The sequence below is a fragment of the Papaver somniferum genome, unplaced genomic scaffold (genome assembly GCF_003573695.1).
Source record: "Papaver somniferum cultivar HN1 unplaced genomic scaffold, ASM357369v1 unplaced-scaffold_123, whole genome shotgun sequence".
NCBI classification, from domain to species: domain Eukaryota; kingdom Viridiplantae; phylum Streptophyta; class Magnoliopsida; order Ranunculales; family Papaveraceae; genus Papaver; species Papaver somniferum.
Window position 1 is genome coordinate 4,191,612 of NW_020621381.1, and position 17,345 is coordinate 4,208,956.

The window sequence follows — 17,345 nt, forward strand, 5'->3', positions numbered from 1 at the left end:
ATAGATTTTCAATCTTTTTCAACCAACAATTTTTTTTACAATTAATGCAAGTACTCAGAAAACACTTAGAACTTACAGCTTACATTCTGCAAGCAGGTTCTGCATTCTGATACAAGTCATAAAACAACTACACCTTACAGAGTTCATCATTCTGATTTCAACACCTTTTCTGCTTCTCTCCCTAAGATCAACCCTTCTCCTCTATTTTGTGACCGAAGCAAGACTGGGACGACCATTTCTTGGTTTAGGCCAGAATTGTACAGATTGATCTCTCGAATCTAAAGTACTCCTGTGCAGTACATTTTTTTAGGGTTTAGATTCGTTTCTCATCGACACACCCAATTTAGTATTTTCAGCAGAACCAGTTTTCACCCTACTACAAATTGGCGACTATAGTGGGAGATTGATATCTCGGTTGCAAAATCAATTTCTCAATTTTCACTTCAACTTAATCAATCTAAATTTTGGATCTTAGGTTGGGATCAGTAACAAATCCTGACGCTATTGGCACAGACAATACTCCTGGTGCCACTCTTCCTACTGCTGACACCAATGTACCACCTACCGACGCTATCAACACATCCCATGGTGTTACATCTTCTACCACAAACACAATAGGCGCTGGTAACACCTCATCTGGCGTGACGCCTCCTATCACCAGAGACAGAGCCGCTGCTACTCTTCCCAATATTTATTCGAGCGCGACACCTCCAATCACCGCCAGAGCTACTACAACGCCTCCGTCAAGTCAGGAGGCTGGAGGAACCCGAGGGAACCAACCACCATCGTCGATTTATTAGAAATACAGGAAGTCCTTGCTAAAGCTCAGACAGACATGGCTACAACTCATAAGGAGGTACTCAGTTTTCTCAAGACACTAACAGAGCGGCTACCACCAGAATCACGCCAACCTCAAAGGAGTAGGCAAGGAAAAATTTCATGAATCCTGGCACAAGCACTTTAATAGGGCGCTCCTTTATTGATGAAGAAGCTCGTGTTGCTTCTAAACGTCCATCAGAAAGGAATCAACAATCAAATTTCATCACACGTGAGGATCTAGAACGACTCATCCAAATTCTAGGAAAGGAGAACCCTGCCATCATTCATCAGCATCAACCTCCTAACCCTCCTGATGTGCAAAGAGTTCCTTTTCCAAGATGATATTCCTCTCCTCAGTTTTCCCTTTATGACGATACTGGTAACGCTCGTGAATACATCTCTCGTTTTATGGAATCGCTAGGAGAACATGAATATAACCACGTCATCCGCCTGAAAGAATTTTCAAAATCACTCACTGGGAGAGCATACACTTGGTACAACAACATTGCACGAAATAACATAACCAATTGGTGTGAGATAGTTAACGCTTTCTATAAGATTATTTTTTTTTGTCTGAGAAAAAAACTTTATCGGACCTGGGAAGGATGTTTCAGAGAAAAAATGAGCATCCAAATGATTATGTCAAGAGATTCATAATCCAGGCACTAGATTGTCATGATCTAAATGTGACTGAACAACAATTGGTAGAGTTATGCATTAATGGCATGGTCCCTATCTATCGCGCTTTGTTGGAGAGCCTACGTTTCCAGATCTCTGAACCCTATGAAGCCGCAAAGCGCTCGTCTACAACAACACCTGCTTTGCTAAAAATAACCAGATCCACCAAGACTCATGAGACTCGTGGAAGCGTACATCTCATCAACGAGCAATACAAGCTTCGACCTTCTATAAGCAGTTTCACTGAAGGAGCAAGAGGAAAACCACCATTTCAGAGATGCAACCTGCGCGTACATCCCCACCACCAGCTCTTACTCCAGTATCACAGGTGCGACTGCCGCAATGAGAAAACCACGTCCAAGGTACACCATATCTGGCTCTTGATCGATGTCAAAAACATCAACAAGAGAGACGCTTTCAGAATTTCCTCTCCCATGGAAGAAGTAATTGAATTACTTGAGGATATTTCACCTGGGGACTGAAGGGGTACACATTGAATCTATCCATGTCAGGAGCTTCATCATATTTGCACAACCCATTAATTAATTCGTTCGCATAAGAGAACTTCCTTACTCCTTAAAGGCATGATGAGAAGATGATAAAGACAAAAGAATGTGGCTGGGGACTGCTCAACACTACTCATCTCAAAGATGCTGAATTTAGAGATACGCAGGCCCGCTATCATTGTCATTCCAAGATGTCCAAGCACTACACCAAATTCAGGGATTAGCAACTCGAAGTCGCAACAGCTTATCCCCTGTTGCGAATTTGAGTTGCGAATTTTAGTTGCAAAAATTTCGCAACAGTTCATTACAGTTACGAAACTCGCAATTCTTTGATTCAGTTGCGATTCGCAACAGAATGAAGTTGTATGCGTGCGATTCGTGTGTGTGATGCCCACCCTTTCAATCTGACTCGGTTTCAGCCCATTCAGATTCTTGGAGTCAGCTTCAAAACTGACTCGGGCTTTATCATTATCGAGATCACTTCTTATCCTCTCTACCTCTCACTCTCTTCTCTTCCTCTCTTCCTCCTCTGGTTCTCTTCTTCTCTTCCTCACTCTCTATGATTCAATTGTTATTTTTTCCCAATCATAATAAGTCGCTTATGAATTAGTATTAGGTTTTGCTTCCTCTTCTTCTTCTTCAAACAGATTCATCATAAATGAAATTCTTAGACCTGTAATTTAAGATTTCTCTTATATATGAATAAATCTAAGGTTCTAAGAAAGATTTCTCTATTTCGCGAGGTTTGCTTGCTATAATGAAAAGACTTACGTATGGGTTTTATTGAACTTCAGTTTTGATACTTAGATTTGGGTTTTAGGTTTTAGGGTTTCTGATAATGGATAAATTTATCTTTTTTTTCTTCAGTTTGGTTGGTGTTGAAAAGGGTTTTGAATGAACCACTTCAACAACTTGATGAGAAACAAATTATAAGGTATACAAACACTATTACTTTCTCTGATTTCAATTTCTCAAATTAGGGCTTATAGAAGATTTCTGAAAATGGTTTTTTTTACTCTTTCTACAGATGAAAAATCAATGAACAAGAAGAAGACTTCTGAAACTTCTAAAAGGTATATTTTACGGAACAATAACCCTAACTCTGTTTATTTTCTTCATTGGCATAGATGTTCAATTTTTTTTCTTATTTGGTGTTTTTTTTCTCTATTTTAAACTAGGATTTTTCAATTTGGGGTTACTCGATTTTAGATTAGGCAATTGATTATGAAATTTGGGTTGGATTTTGGATTTGGGGATTTTTTACCGGTTGAATTTAAGGTTTACAATCAGGGGATTTTACAGTAAGGTCTTTATAGTTGTTCATTATTTCTACTTTGTTTGACATGTGTTCTAAATTGCATATCTTTCTAATCCTTAGTTAATTTGCTTTTGATCCTTGGTTACCAGCTAAATTGCATATCTTCCTAATCCTAAGAACATGCATGGTTTCATAGAGAGAGGGGGGAGGGATTGTCTTGAGTATTCAAAGAATGTTTGAGCTTAAGGTGATTAATGAAATATTGAAATTGCTCTTAACTTATGCTTATTTGAGCTTGAAATCGCCTTCATCCGTAACTATCTACATGTTTCTGTGTTCATGTTTTTATCTGCCAAGTTGATTTCACCACATGTCTTCTAACTAAAAAAAATGTTCAGCTGGTCTTGCATTCCCAAATTAGTCTAAATGGAAGTCGCTAAGAAATGTATTCCTTGTACATTAAGATAGCAATTTCTTAGTTAGTTCAAACAAGAGATTGAATTCTATGACAACAAAAGTTAAATGAAATGAGCATAAATCTGTAAAGAATCCGGTAGCTTCTTAGTCGAAAATAATTGATAGCTAATTTAAGGGTACGTTGAACATCTAAACGTAGACTTTAGTAATCAAATATTTGGTTAGGTAGTGTGAACTAGAAGCCATAGAAAAACTATTTAAGCATTTATATAAATAGCGGGAGACTGGACTGGGTCCCAAAATGTTATACAAGTAGTATCAGCTATACATTCGTCTCTCATGTTATGATATTTAATTCATTGTAGAACGGCTTCATCAAATGTTATTGGCATCTTCATTTCTTTGAAATTTTTGTTTTTTATAATTTTCAGTAGGTATGGGAATACAAAGACCACCCACTTTGTTCAAGATTGCAAAAAAAATGTTTCTGCTGACCAAAAAAAATTGTGTTCAATGTTCAGGGCCTGAAGAAAGCAGACCAGCAAAGCATACTGGACGATTTGGATATGTAAAGATCCGAGGTTACCCAACTATCGGCAGTTCAGTCAGTTGTGCCGGCATCGCAGACATCCCCTGCTGATTTACTGTTGTTGCTGCAGCTGGTAATGCAATATCAACCATGGGTATTGCTTCTCGTGAGGATGTGTGTTAACTTGAGTAGCATGCCAGGCCCTAAACAGAGGTAGGAAAAAAAAAAGTTGTTTTCTTACTTACCACCTCAAGCACAACCATGTGGTGGGAATCTGCAGCTCACATCGGGGAAACTGGTCCAAGCATGAGATTAAGCATCCTCCAGTTGGTGTTGCCGTTGTCGCTGCCGGAACATATGTTAAAAGTTTTTCGGAACGGCCTCATTTTTCGGAACGTATGACCATATATCAATATACAAAAGTTATGGTGCAGTATTTAGATTCTATTGATGAAAAATATATACCCAATATTTTCTTGCATGTCTGTATTAGATTTATGTAACTTAAAATGCCATGTATCTTGTTTCTTTTCCTTTACTATATCATCGATTTTACTTCCCTCATTTTTGTACAGCATGTTACTGATGCATTTAATGTTTTGACGTTAGTGTTGCAGGTTAATGATATCATGATGTCTATGCTGCTGATGTGGCGCAGAGTCTTGAAATGGACACTTACAACTAGCGTGGGCACTCCATGTCAGATTCATGCAGCATATACAGATAAGTTGGTGTCATTTTCGAATTTTAGTGGTTGTGGTCTTTCTTTTGTTAACATAAATATAACAATTGTGCTTTCGGGGGTCTTTTTGCTGTGGATCTCCTCAATACCCTCTAATAGTTGTGGCTTTAGTGGTGTTTCCGACGGTTGTGGTAGGGCTTTTAGGAGCATTAATGGTGATCTACAGCATTTCAGAACACAATTTTGTCTGTTTATTAAGTGAGTGATCTATTAATAATGTCCGAAGGTGCTAGAGCCCCTATGAATATATGAATGTCATGTAGAAATTAGTGGATGCGAGCCAAAAAATTCTTATTTTAGTTAATCTGCTATATTGTGAAGGTAGCCTTTAATAATGTTGGTTTCCTCCTAACTCCAAATACCGTTTTTTAGGTATGATAGGGGTCTCCACAGATTAAAAGGTATAACTTACAAAGAAATCTTATTATGTTGTGCATGCCATAAATAGGAAGTGGTGCAAAAAGTAAACAGAAATCCAAGTGGCAAGGTAATTCTCTGCATACTATTCTGTATTTCTTTCCAGTTTGTACTTTCAAGTATTTAGGAGATTGAGGTTTTTGAATAAAGTTTTCTGAATCAAATGAGGTTTGTAGGCAACCATCAGTATTCTTCCACAACACTGGCAACCAAACAAAGGTCTTCTTATGGCCAATGATATCTCAGGTGTCAACCTTGAAGAAGCAGTTTAATGCATAGCTCTCTCAAAAAGTGATTCATATGTAGTGTCCGCAACCGGTGGAAAGATATCATTATTTAACATGATGACTTTCAAGGTGAGTGGCAACTTCGTGCACTCATGGACAATATTTTGATCGTGCTCTCATTGCAAACTTTGCCAAAACTAATGAAATTATTGAACATACAGGTTGTTATTGAGTATGTTGATGGTTTCAGGAGGCTTGATAGATGATCTTCTAGAAGATTCTATAAGAGATGATTCATTTCCTTGTGGGGCTTCTCCCTATATCTAAGTTAATGATAATCCACTTTGTGTGCTTAGTGGTTGTGGTTATATTGGTTCTTAGGTTCATGTTGAAATTGGCGCACATGGTTAGCCTTTTTAACCACTACTCCTTTGTAGGGTAGGATCTAACTAATCAGTTAGAAGTTAGTCTCTTTAACAACTGCAGCAACAACAACTTATATTACAGCAAACAACAATGAATTCCTAGTACCACAACAGCAACAGCAGATTCCAGTGCTGCAAAGCATGTTCTAATACCACAGCAACATCGTCGGTAAGACTTGACTTGTTTAAGATTTTTCTTAATTCATTTTATATTAAGGCAAACCCTGAAGATAAAAATGAATTTGAAATTTGCGAAATTCTGGTTCACTTTTATATGGGATTAATTGTGAGTTCTGACATACTATCGAACTACTATTTTGTAGATATCTGGTGAACCATCCTCTTAACTGAACAGGCTTTATGTATTTGGATTTCAATGTGAGAGTTCTTTTTTCTTTAAAATCATTTTGTAAAATTACCTTAATGTAAGATTGATTTTATAGATATATCCAAATGACAATCCTTCATATGATTTTTTTGTCGTCTTACTTTCTGTGTATATAGATGGAATTCATCATGGTAGGTCATGGTTTTATTGAATTAGTTCGACTTCCAAATGAACATGGGATACCTGATTTCATTACAGGAAATGTTGCAGGTCAAAACCTGATTTTGTTACTATATTTTTTTTATTTGGTGTTGGTTGACCTGGGTTGTGAAGGCAGTAATGCCTGGTTTTGACCAGATAAATACCACTATTTTTTTTTGTTACAAAAAAATCGCAACTGTAATGATCTGTTGCGAAACTCCAATTTCGCAACTGATCAGAATAGTTTGAAACTGTTTGAAACTGTTTATCAGCTGTTGCGAAATATTGCAACATCGACTCTCGTAATAGAGTTAAATGTTGCGATCCCATTTTGCAACTACCACATACCGTTGCGAACCACTAAATTTGGTGTAGTGAAAGACGTAGACATACTTAAGAGAGCAGAGGACTTGACTTGCCATATATGACTACCCACTGCCTATCTTGTGCGTGATCGGTCGAAATAATTAGATCTTGCAAGCAAGATCCACTCAGCAACTACCATGTAGGACTTGTTCATTCCTCATGTAAGTTGCTTCATATTTTCTAAAAAGATACTCGAGACATCAAACATGTCACAAACTGGGGGATGATCATCAGGGTATTGGTTTGGCGGTTTACAACGTGCGGCGTGCAACACGCCCGTTATGAGAAAGTGTCATGAAAGGCGGCAGTAGAGAAGTAGTGGGTGTAAAACCGACCAGTCTTCCCCTCATAGTAGGTACGTGATTTTCACTATTTTTACACGATACCCACTTCTCCACCACTCAACTACTTCCACTTCCTATGAGATCAGTGTGTGTTCGACTATGACTTGTATGAATAGATTTTTCAATCTATTTCAACCGACAATAATTTTTAAAATTAACACAAGTACTCAAAAAAAACCTAGAACTTACAACTTGCATTCTGTAAGCAGGTTATGCATTCTGATACAAGTCATAAAACAAATACACCTTACAGAGTTCATCATTCTGATCTCAACACCTTCTCTGCTTCCCTCCCTAAGATCAACCCTTCTCCTTCATTTTGTGACTGAAGCAAGACTAGAACAACCATTTCTTGGTTTAGGCCAGAATTGTACAAATTGATCTCTCGAATCTAAAATACTCATGTGCAGTATATTTGAATAAGGTTTAGATTCGTTTCTCATCGACACACCAAATTACTATTTTCAGTAGAACCAGTTTTCACCATACTACACCAGCATAGGTCAAATCCCTAGATTTCCAAGACTTAACTCCAGAAGTAACTCTGGTTATCAAAGGTTGACAATCCATGTAAGATAACTTGGTTGAGAGAAGATGAACACCCAAATATCCGATTGGAAAATTTTCCTGAGCACATTCCAAGATACTGATAATATCAGATAAGCAATCACTATCAATAGCTGAAGTGAACATAAAAGTATTCACTTTACTAATCTCTAAACCTGTGCAAGCAGAGAAGGTATCAATACAATACTTTAAAGTCTCAGTTGCTGCTTTAGTACCCTTGAACAAAACCAAAACATCATCTGCAAAGCAGAGATGAGTAAGGCTAGTTATCTTGCATCTAGGGTGTAAAACAAAAATTTTAAGAGCCACTTGATGTTGAAAGATTAAGCTCAGCAACTCCATAACCATAACAAACAAATAAGGAGACAGTGGGCACCCTTGTCTCAAGCCTCTAGTAGCTCAAAAGTACCCATAAGGTGAACTATTAATAATAACAGAGTACTTAGGGGATGTGATACAAATCTTAAAATGATGAAAATCTCAAGGAAACCCATTTTATGTAAAGTGATAAGAATGTCATTCCATCCCACAATGTCATAAGCTTGCTTTAAACCAATCTTTAGAGTACATCTATGAGTTCCAGTATCTCTGTGATAGTTTCTAACTATTTCATGAGCAACCATAATATTGTCTTGGATAGATCTACAACTAATAAAAGTTGATTGGTTAGGATGAATCAAGTTTCTCAAAACAGTCTTCATTCTCATTGCAATAATCTTGGTAATGCACTTATATATCACAGTGCAACAAGCAATAAGCCTTTAATCCACCAAACCATTTGGGTATTCTTTTTTGGCAACAAAAGTTAGAAAAGTACTGTTGATCTCCCTTATAATCTTGGATTTAACAAAAACATTCTTCACAGCAGCAACAAAATCATCCCATATAACAGATCAACAAACCTTGAAGAAGTGACTGGTGAACCCATCGGGTCCAAGGGCTTTACTAGACCCAATATAAGAGAAAGCCTCCACCATTTAATCTCTGGTCACAGGTTGAATTAGCTTTTCACAGTCCCTCTCACTAACTAACTTATCAAATTTGAGTATATCAATAAGATGACCATCAGTAATTTTAGTTCCCTCTTCATATACAAATCAGAGAAAAACTTTATGCAATCCAAAGAAATATCAGTATCATCATTTAACAAAGTTTTATCTTGAGAAGTCAGAGTCAGAATGTTGTTTCTAGACCTTCTCTCTGTTATAGATTTATGAAAATATGAAGTATTAGAGTCTCCAAGTTTTATCCATTGAACTCTAGATTTCTGTTGCTTCATGGACTCTTCATACCTAGCCACTTTTGCAAATTTCTGCACAACTACTTTCTCTTTTCTATCCAACTGAGTATATAAAGGAGCAGCCTGCACCTGATCTTGAATAGATTGCAATTCTTGTTTAGCCTCAAAAACTTGTTAAGATAAATTCTTGAATCTAATTTTCTCCCAAGCAAGAATACTGGCTTTAACACTTTTCATCTTAGTAATGAAGAAACATAAGGTTACCTCTGACTTTGTCATACCAAGCACGTCTCACCAAATTAAGAAAATCAGGTTCCTTAAATTAAAGAAACTAAAAGGAGGAGGGCCATGTTTCCTCTTCTCTAAAATTACAATAACACTGGAGGAATGATTAGATATACCTGGATTAAGAAATTCAGCCTTAGATTCCACAAACTGATCCACCCATTCCATATTAACCAAAACCCTATCCAGCTTAGAACCAATTCTGTTTTCTCCCTATTTATTGAACCAAGTATAGAAACACCCAGAATAAGGAAGATCCATCAATTGAGCATCCTGCAAGAAAACACTGAAGTCTTGGTAATGACCAGGTCTAATATCAGCTCGATATAAAATAGAATTAAATTCCCCAAGAACCACCCATGGTTTGGAGTTTATTTGAGAAAAAGCATTAATGTCCTGCCAAAGATTTCTCAACAACTCCCATTATTGCAATATCATTATTTCTAATAAAAGAACTAACTTCATCTTGCTTAAGAGGATCATTTAGACCTCTAATATCCCACATTGCTATTTTAAACATTATGGGGTCGTGTAAGGTTCGTTTTTTTTAACCCTACCAAACTTTTTAAAATCTAGACCCTTAGCAGTAACACCTAACTTCAAAGAATCATAACCACTAGAATTTTTAATAAAGTGGGCTCTAACTCCATTCACAGGATCACTACCATAATTATCCAAATTTCTTACCATCCACTTCCATAATATTTAAATCTTGTTCAACTAGCACATCAAACTTACTAGTAGTCTGTAATAAAGGCTCAGAAGAAGAAATACCAACCATCTGAATATTATCCTTAATTTTAGCTTGCACTTGATGTTCCACCACCTCCATCTGACTAATCACTGAATCAATTTCAATATCATCACCTCCACTAGAAGTGCCTTCATTTTCCTTTGTATCTCTATTCCTTTTAGAAGACTTCACAACCCAACCATTCTTATTAGGTCTTTCTTATTAACTTGAGGTACCTTCTCCCCTTGAGGTTGTACTGAGGCTTTACATTGAATAGCAGAATGATTAAAAGCATGAAAATGAGTACACATGGGGGGTCTCCAAGGATACTCAACCGAAACTTCAAAAGCTAACTTGTTATCCATGTACACAGGAATTGTACTAGGAAACTCACAATTTGTACCAAGCTCTGCAAAAATACGAGCATAAATCATCTAGTTCTATTCAAAGTTTGATTGTTCAACATGATAGGAGTACCAACACAGCTAGTTATATTCCCTAAACTAGTAGCATTCCACGTATAAATAGAAACTTTCCTCAGATTCAACCAAATAGGAATCGTCATGAGGTCTTCTAATTCCTTCTCAAGATCCGTATGCCAAGGTCTAATAATAAAAAACCGTTGAGCAGTATAGATCGACCCTTGCTCAAGAATAGGAGTCCTATCCTCCTCCAAATAAAAATCAAATACAAAAGATTTCTCACCAGTCGATTTACAATATTCTAACTTGCATAAAGTATAATCGCTTACCTACAAAAGCCCCAATGACCACATCTTCACAGTTTTTGATATCAATAGCAAAATCAGCAAGGGAAAATGAAGCCGGCATCTTCCCATCAATAATACTGGATTTTTAAACATATTTTTCTTATCCTTATTAGCACTACATTCACCAGAGTAAAATTCTGACCAATTGATAGAGTCAAACCTTGGTACAGATCCACCAACAGGACCAAAACATGCAGGAAGAACCCTAGTACCATCAGAACTATTCATAGTAATTGAAGGATTTCTAGATCCCCTCTTAAGAGAACCCTCTGTGTCATGGGAGGAAGACGACAGAGGAGAAAAAACAGGTTGCGGCGTCCCGATTCCGCCGCAGAGTGGAGGCAGAGAATGAAGAGAACAAAAGAAAAAATGAAGCCAAACCGTCGCACCACCCTACCCAATAAAATCGCAAAAAATTGCTCCACCTCACAGATTTTCTCTCCGTACGCCAGCTCCAGTAAATATCTCATTACTATAACTATTTTGTGTATTTTACATTAGACATAATTTTCATGTTTATATGCCTTCAAATATTCAAATATTGATATTTATATAAATTGATAAATTGATATTTTACTTTGTGCTTACTGTCTATACCTTCACTATCAACTTCTTAATTATCGTGATTGACCTAGAGTTTAGAGTTTTGGTTTGTTACCCACGGGTTTCCTTAAGTCCTTCAAAGATGTGAAGAAGCCAAAGAAAGTAGTAGTCATAGTTATGAAAGAGACTTGGAGGATGTCATAGATAGGATTATTATTGAGTGTGATCGGAAAATGATACCAGAGCTCTTAAGCGTCTAGAGGAAGATGATGCCAGTACTGGATTACTCCAAATATATTGCTGCTGATATTCGCATTGTGAGCTGATTTCCATTCCAATTTTGTTAAATTATATTAGAATAAATATTGATACCTAAGAAAAGTTGTGAATCTATTATCGCATGGAACAATGATTTCATTCAAAATACGGTTTCCTTTACAAACTGATCAGAAGCTACATGTATCTGATAGTTGTGGAATATTTTTGAGCGTGTGCGAAAGGATATTGTTTCAATCCAAATTAGCTCAAACAGTCACATTTGAAATTCCCTAGCATCCTCTAGCTTCTTGACGGAAATAAAAAGAATACTAGCATGTAGTATTATAAGTACTTCAGTTTCTGACCAGGCATGTTATACCACCAGGTTTTTGGCACCACTTTTACGAGGATAACTTTTGCAGCCAAGGAATGTGTGTGTTTTCATTTTCTTACTTGTAGATCTTGTCACTGTTAAAAACTAATAAGTTGTATCTGAATATACTGACCCTCACCATATGCTACACTCACATATGCATATCCTTATGTTACAGTGGTTTTTGTTTATGAAGTTATAACATTCCTTTGGTGGGAACATTCATAATTTTCATGTTTATATGCCTTCAAATAAACATGCCCTACCCAATAAAATCGCAAAAAATTACTCTACCTCACATGTTCTCTCTCCATACGTCAGCTCCACTAAATATCTCATTACTACAACTATTTTGTATATTTTACATTAGGCATAATTTTCATGTTTATATGCCTTGAAATATTCAAATATTTATATTTATATAAATTGATAAATTGATATTTTATTTTGTGCTTATTGTCTATACCTTCGCTATCAACTTCTTAATTATCGTGATTGATCTAGAGTTTAGAGTTTTGGTTTGTTACCCACGGGTTTCCTTAAGTCCTTCAAAGATGTGAAGAAGCCAAACAAAGTGGTAGTCATAGTTATGAAAGAGACTTGGAGGATGTCATAGATAGGCTTATTATTGAGTGTGATCGGAAAACAATGCCAGAGCTCTTAAGCGTCTGGAGGAAGATGATGCCAGTACCGGATTACTCCAAATATATTGCTGCTGATATTCGCATTGTGAGTTGATTTCCATTCCAATTTTGTTAAATTATATTAGAATAAATATTGATACCTAAGAAAAGTTGTGAATCTATTATCGCATGGAACAATGATTTCATTCAAAATATGGTTTCCTTTACAAACTGATCAGAAGCTACATGTATCTGATAGTTGTGGAACATTTTTGAGCGTGTGTGAAAAGATATTGTTTCAATACAAATTATCTCAAACAGTCACATTTGAAATTCCCTAGCATCCTCAAGCTTCTTGACGGAAAAACAAAAAGAATACTAGCATGTAGTATTATAAGTACTTCAGCGTCTGACCATGCATGTTATACCACCAGGTTTTTGGCACCACTTTTACGAGGATAACTTTTGTAGCCAAGGAATGTGTGTGTTTTCATTTTCTTACTTGTAGATCTTGTCGCTGTTAAAAACTAATAAGTTGTATTTGAATATACTGACCCTCACCATATGCTACACTCACATATGCCTATCCTTATGTTACAGTGGTTTTTGTTTATGAAGTTATAACATTCCTTTGCTGGGAACATTCATATTGCTCCTCCTATTGCACTGCGAGTTGCAAAATATTTTGACGAGATTCATGTCAACCCTGGGAATTTCGGTAACCAGTTCCCTTCATTTCTATTGCATTTTATATAGATTATAAACATAGTTGCTGGGATATTTGCATGCAACTGATAAACGGGCTCAGTTTGAGAAGTTTAATACACAGAAGATGACTACCAACAGGAGCTTAAGCACATTCAGCAGGTTAGTTTAACTTATATCTTGTGGCAGTTAACCTGTTAGGTTAAACTCCCTCAAACTGTACATTTATTGCTTACACTTGGATATGTGAAGTATTGGCCTAAATTATGCATAGGATAATGTGATTTGCCTTAAGATTTCCACGGGGATGCATGAAGAATGCATACAACAGTCCATTTGTCACTAGACAATTACAAGGTCTTTTAGGTAATTAAGATTTTGGATTTTGTATTTACCTATATAAGAAAAGGGAAAGAAATAGAGAAAAATATTACACTTAAGTTGGACCGGTGATAGACTGGTATTCGTAATATCTTTCTTTGTATGTAGGTTGAAGGTCTTATCATTAATGGAAGCAACACCGCCATGCCAAGGTGGCATTCTATTTCTTATCTTCAATTTATTACTATTAATTATGTTGTTTGTATGTGATTCTACGAACCTGAAAGACATACATTTTGGTCACAATGAATACTCTTAGTTTTAACATCACATCTTACTAACCTCTTTTTTGTGTTGTGCTTGTGTATGCTAGGTAGTGTGAACAGTTGTTAGCATATATCAAGCAACCAGTGGTGCACATGCTACTTAAATAAAAGAGTTCATTATCCATCTTATTAATCAGATACATTTTTCAACTTTGCTTAGGAGTGACCACTGCCTTTTGGTTTGTTTTTTCATGCCCTAAGATATGTCGGGGTTGCTTTATGGTTAATAATTTATCATTCTTTAGAAACTGAAGAGGAAACCCATATATGTTTGCTATCATCCAAAATAAAAACTTTGTATGTCTACTGAAGAACAAAATGCTTTCTTTTTGATGTTAAAAGCAGTGATCCAAGGTCCAAGACTGAACAAGGAAAAGTAACTCAATGTTCACTAGTGTATGTATTTTTTTTTTTTTGTTACTTATCATTCTTTTTCAGAGGTATACAGAATAACTCTTTAGTGTCAGATTTCATGAATTTCCTAAGTTTAAGGATATTTTTTAGAAAATAATGTATGAAATGATCATGTATTACCTAAGTTATTCTCTGTTTCTTCTGGTTGAAAGATTCCTTTGTTCAATACATTTATGTCTTTAGAATATTATGGTTGTATGTTTTGATTGTTTTCCATAAGAAGAACCGAAGAATTTCGATTGAATTTCTTGTTACAGGTGAACTGTTGCCGGTCAAAACGGATATTGACCTGGTGAAAACCAATTTTTGACTTGATTTAACCACTATTTTTTATGTTGCAAAAAAATTCGCAACTGTAGAAAAATTTGCAACCATCTATTGTCGCAACTGTTATGATTCTTATGAACAGTTGCGACTTTTCAACGTTGCAACAGTTATAAACTGTTGCGACCGAAAATTTGCAACGGTTGTAAGCTGTTACGAACCCGCTTTGCAACTGCCAGTTACCGTTTCTAATCACTAAATTTGGTGTAATGTAAATCCTCTGGAAAAGGTTTACTAGTTAATGTCCTAAACTAATAATAGAAATTTTCTAAGAGATATTTCGTAAATATTGCTTGACATTTAACTGAAAATAGGAAAACTGAAATTAGGTACTTTAATGAATATCTTGAAGATATTTTCGGTTTTGGAATTTCCTTGGTTTTCTTTGCATTTCTTGAAAACTATCTTAAGAGCCAGGAAAACTTCTTTCGTGTTGTTTCTGGTGGAGCCGTCTATCCAGAGAGGAAAGTACCCTAACTAGGCGAAATCTCTTATGACCGCTCGTTTAAAGACTTTTGTGGGATCAAAAATCTCTACGAGTACCGTTGGTGGGAAACTAGATAATTGCATTCTTATTTTAGTTTTCGACTATTGATTTGATTGACTAATGGTTGTTGAAACTTTGATTACACCTAATTTGATTATTCTTGAGAAACTTCTCTTTTGACATAAGGGTCACTCAAACTAGATCAAAGTATCGACGTGATCTTTAGAACTATTTGTAGATCTAAAGACATCTTGTGATAACCCATTGTTAACAGACTCCGATCTATGTGTGATTGATCACAAGAGGATTCAAGTTTGTATTGTGCAGGTTATTGAGAAGGAAATTGAAGATTTGAAAACGAAGAAGATTTTCTTATTAGTTTTTGTATCTTGTGAATTTGTGCACTTCGGATGGGATCCAACTAAGATTAGATTTATCTTTGATAGATTTGATCATATAGTCGTATTGATTGACAACTATCATTTGGTAGTTTTCTACAATTTGATAGATGTGAATTTAGATATGAACTTTTGGATTTCGATTGATCATACCCGACAAGAAGTTTATTCGATTAAACGGGAGAGCCTTTATCAACAACTCAAACATATTTTTTACTAAAAATTGAATAGAGTGGTTACCAAACAAATTCGTTCCTTTGCTGTTTGGGATACTGGTAGGCTCAGAAACCTACAATAAATATACTACAAGTGCACAGTGTCTAACTAGTATACAATAGCAAGTACAGGTTGTTCCCACGAGGAGTGTGAAAACACTACTACTAACTAATATCAAGAATAACTAATCAAATTCATTATGTTCAGAAATTTGTGAAATTACAGCAAAATAATAAAATGTTATCAAAGATGTGAAGGTGTTAAGGAACCGAGAATCAGGTGAAGGTATGTTATTTGTGTTCAATCACAAATATATCTAATTTACTCATGTAAAATAGCAAACCTATCTACTAATAAACGGAACATATTTCATTAAAAATCGTAGACAAGAATTATCATTATCCAAATGGTAGTTTGTCAACAATATAAACCACAGTTTGGATAAGTTTGCCTGTGTAAGTGGCGGTCCAGATTTGTTCTTGCAAGAGACAAATCTACGGCTGTGGTTGATCACTCCCATTTACCTTCCAACTCTTCCTTGCTCCGCATTAATTCTTATTAGTTTTTCCCAAATTAACTCCTCTCTCGCTTGAAACGAAAGTGTTCTCTAATCTCAACTCCTTTTCATTGCATTCGCCCCTTAGTATTCTCTAATCTTTATCTTACCAGAAACATAGGTATTATCTCAATCGGTTATTGTTCATGAAACAATATTCTTCTATATTCTTTGTTTTTATTGAACGATGGAAAATCCCACCGGAGGAGGAACCGAATCTGTTTGGATTTCTTGGCATCTCTTCTTTTAGGCCACGTTCTTCTTCCCTGCAAATACTAGTTTGGGATTATATTCCGATGTTCGATTTATACGAAAGTGCGTATGAAGATTGGGATTCTAGATTGGAAGTTATTTTCAAAATTTTGGTACATATACTCTTAAATTTAGTAGTATGCAATTTGTTTAGTTGATACTGTTGAGGGGTGATTTTAGTTTTTGGTTCTACCCGTCCTAGTCTCACCAAGTGACCTCACTTTACTAGTAGTGGTAAGAGAGAGTGTTGCCTTTCCATTGTACTTATCCATCCTTATATAGACTTTCCTAAAAGTCTCCCCTTTATGGCATTATGTCACATGTCCTAAACCTCTTTAATTACTTCTAATGTCATTCCTTAATATACCCTCCTCCTTATTTGTTAATCCCTTCCTTGTCCTTCTTACCTCATGAGTATTTTCTTATTGGACTTGGGCTTAGTCCCCAAGTCCCCATATCTCATACTACGCTTATCTTCCCTCTTATGGGCACCCCAGACCCGTTAAGGTGTATTATTTTTCATGTATCAACATATACCGTTACGAAATTTATGGTTAATCAGTTGATTTTTGTACTTGGTGCAGTTTAAAATATCTATTTGCTCGGATTTTTAAGTGAATAATTATTTTTCGATGAAACTCTTGGTTGTTGCAGACTCAAAGTTTCTCATAGCACTAACCAAAAAAAAAACACTGATA

The 17,345-nt window shown here is 35.9% G+C and overlaps 1 long non-coding RNA gene across 2 annotated transcripts; it reads left to right on the top strand.

Annotated features, from left to right (window-relative positions):
* The first annotated feature begins 2,566 nt into the window (after positions 1 to 2,566).
* Positions 2,567 to 6,480, top strand: LOC113331089. 2 transcript variants are annotated; one of them, XR_003350697.1, is made up of 8 exons: positions 2,567 to 2,774; positions 2,871 to 2,937; positions 3,031 to 3,076; positions 4,200 to 4,603; positions 4,817 to 5,436; positions 5,543 to 5,722; positions 5,815 to 6,187; positions 6,342 to 6,480. It is a non-coding gene; the product is annotated as an uncharacterized LOC113331089 (long non-coding RNA). The 2 variants fall into 2 exon arrangements; XR_003350696.1 differs by having other exon boundaries at positions 4,200 to 5,436.
* The last annotated feature ends 10,865 nt before the right edge of the window (positions 6,481 to 17,345 follow it).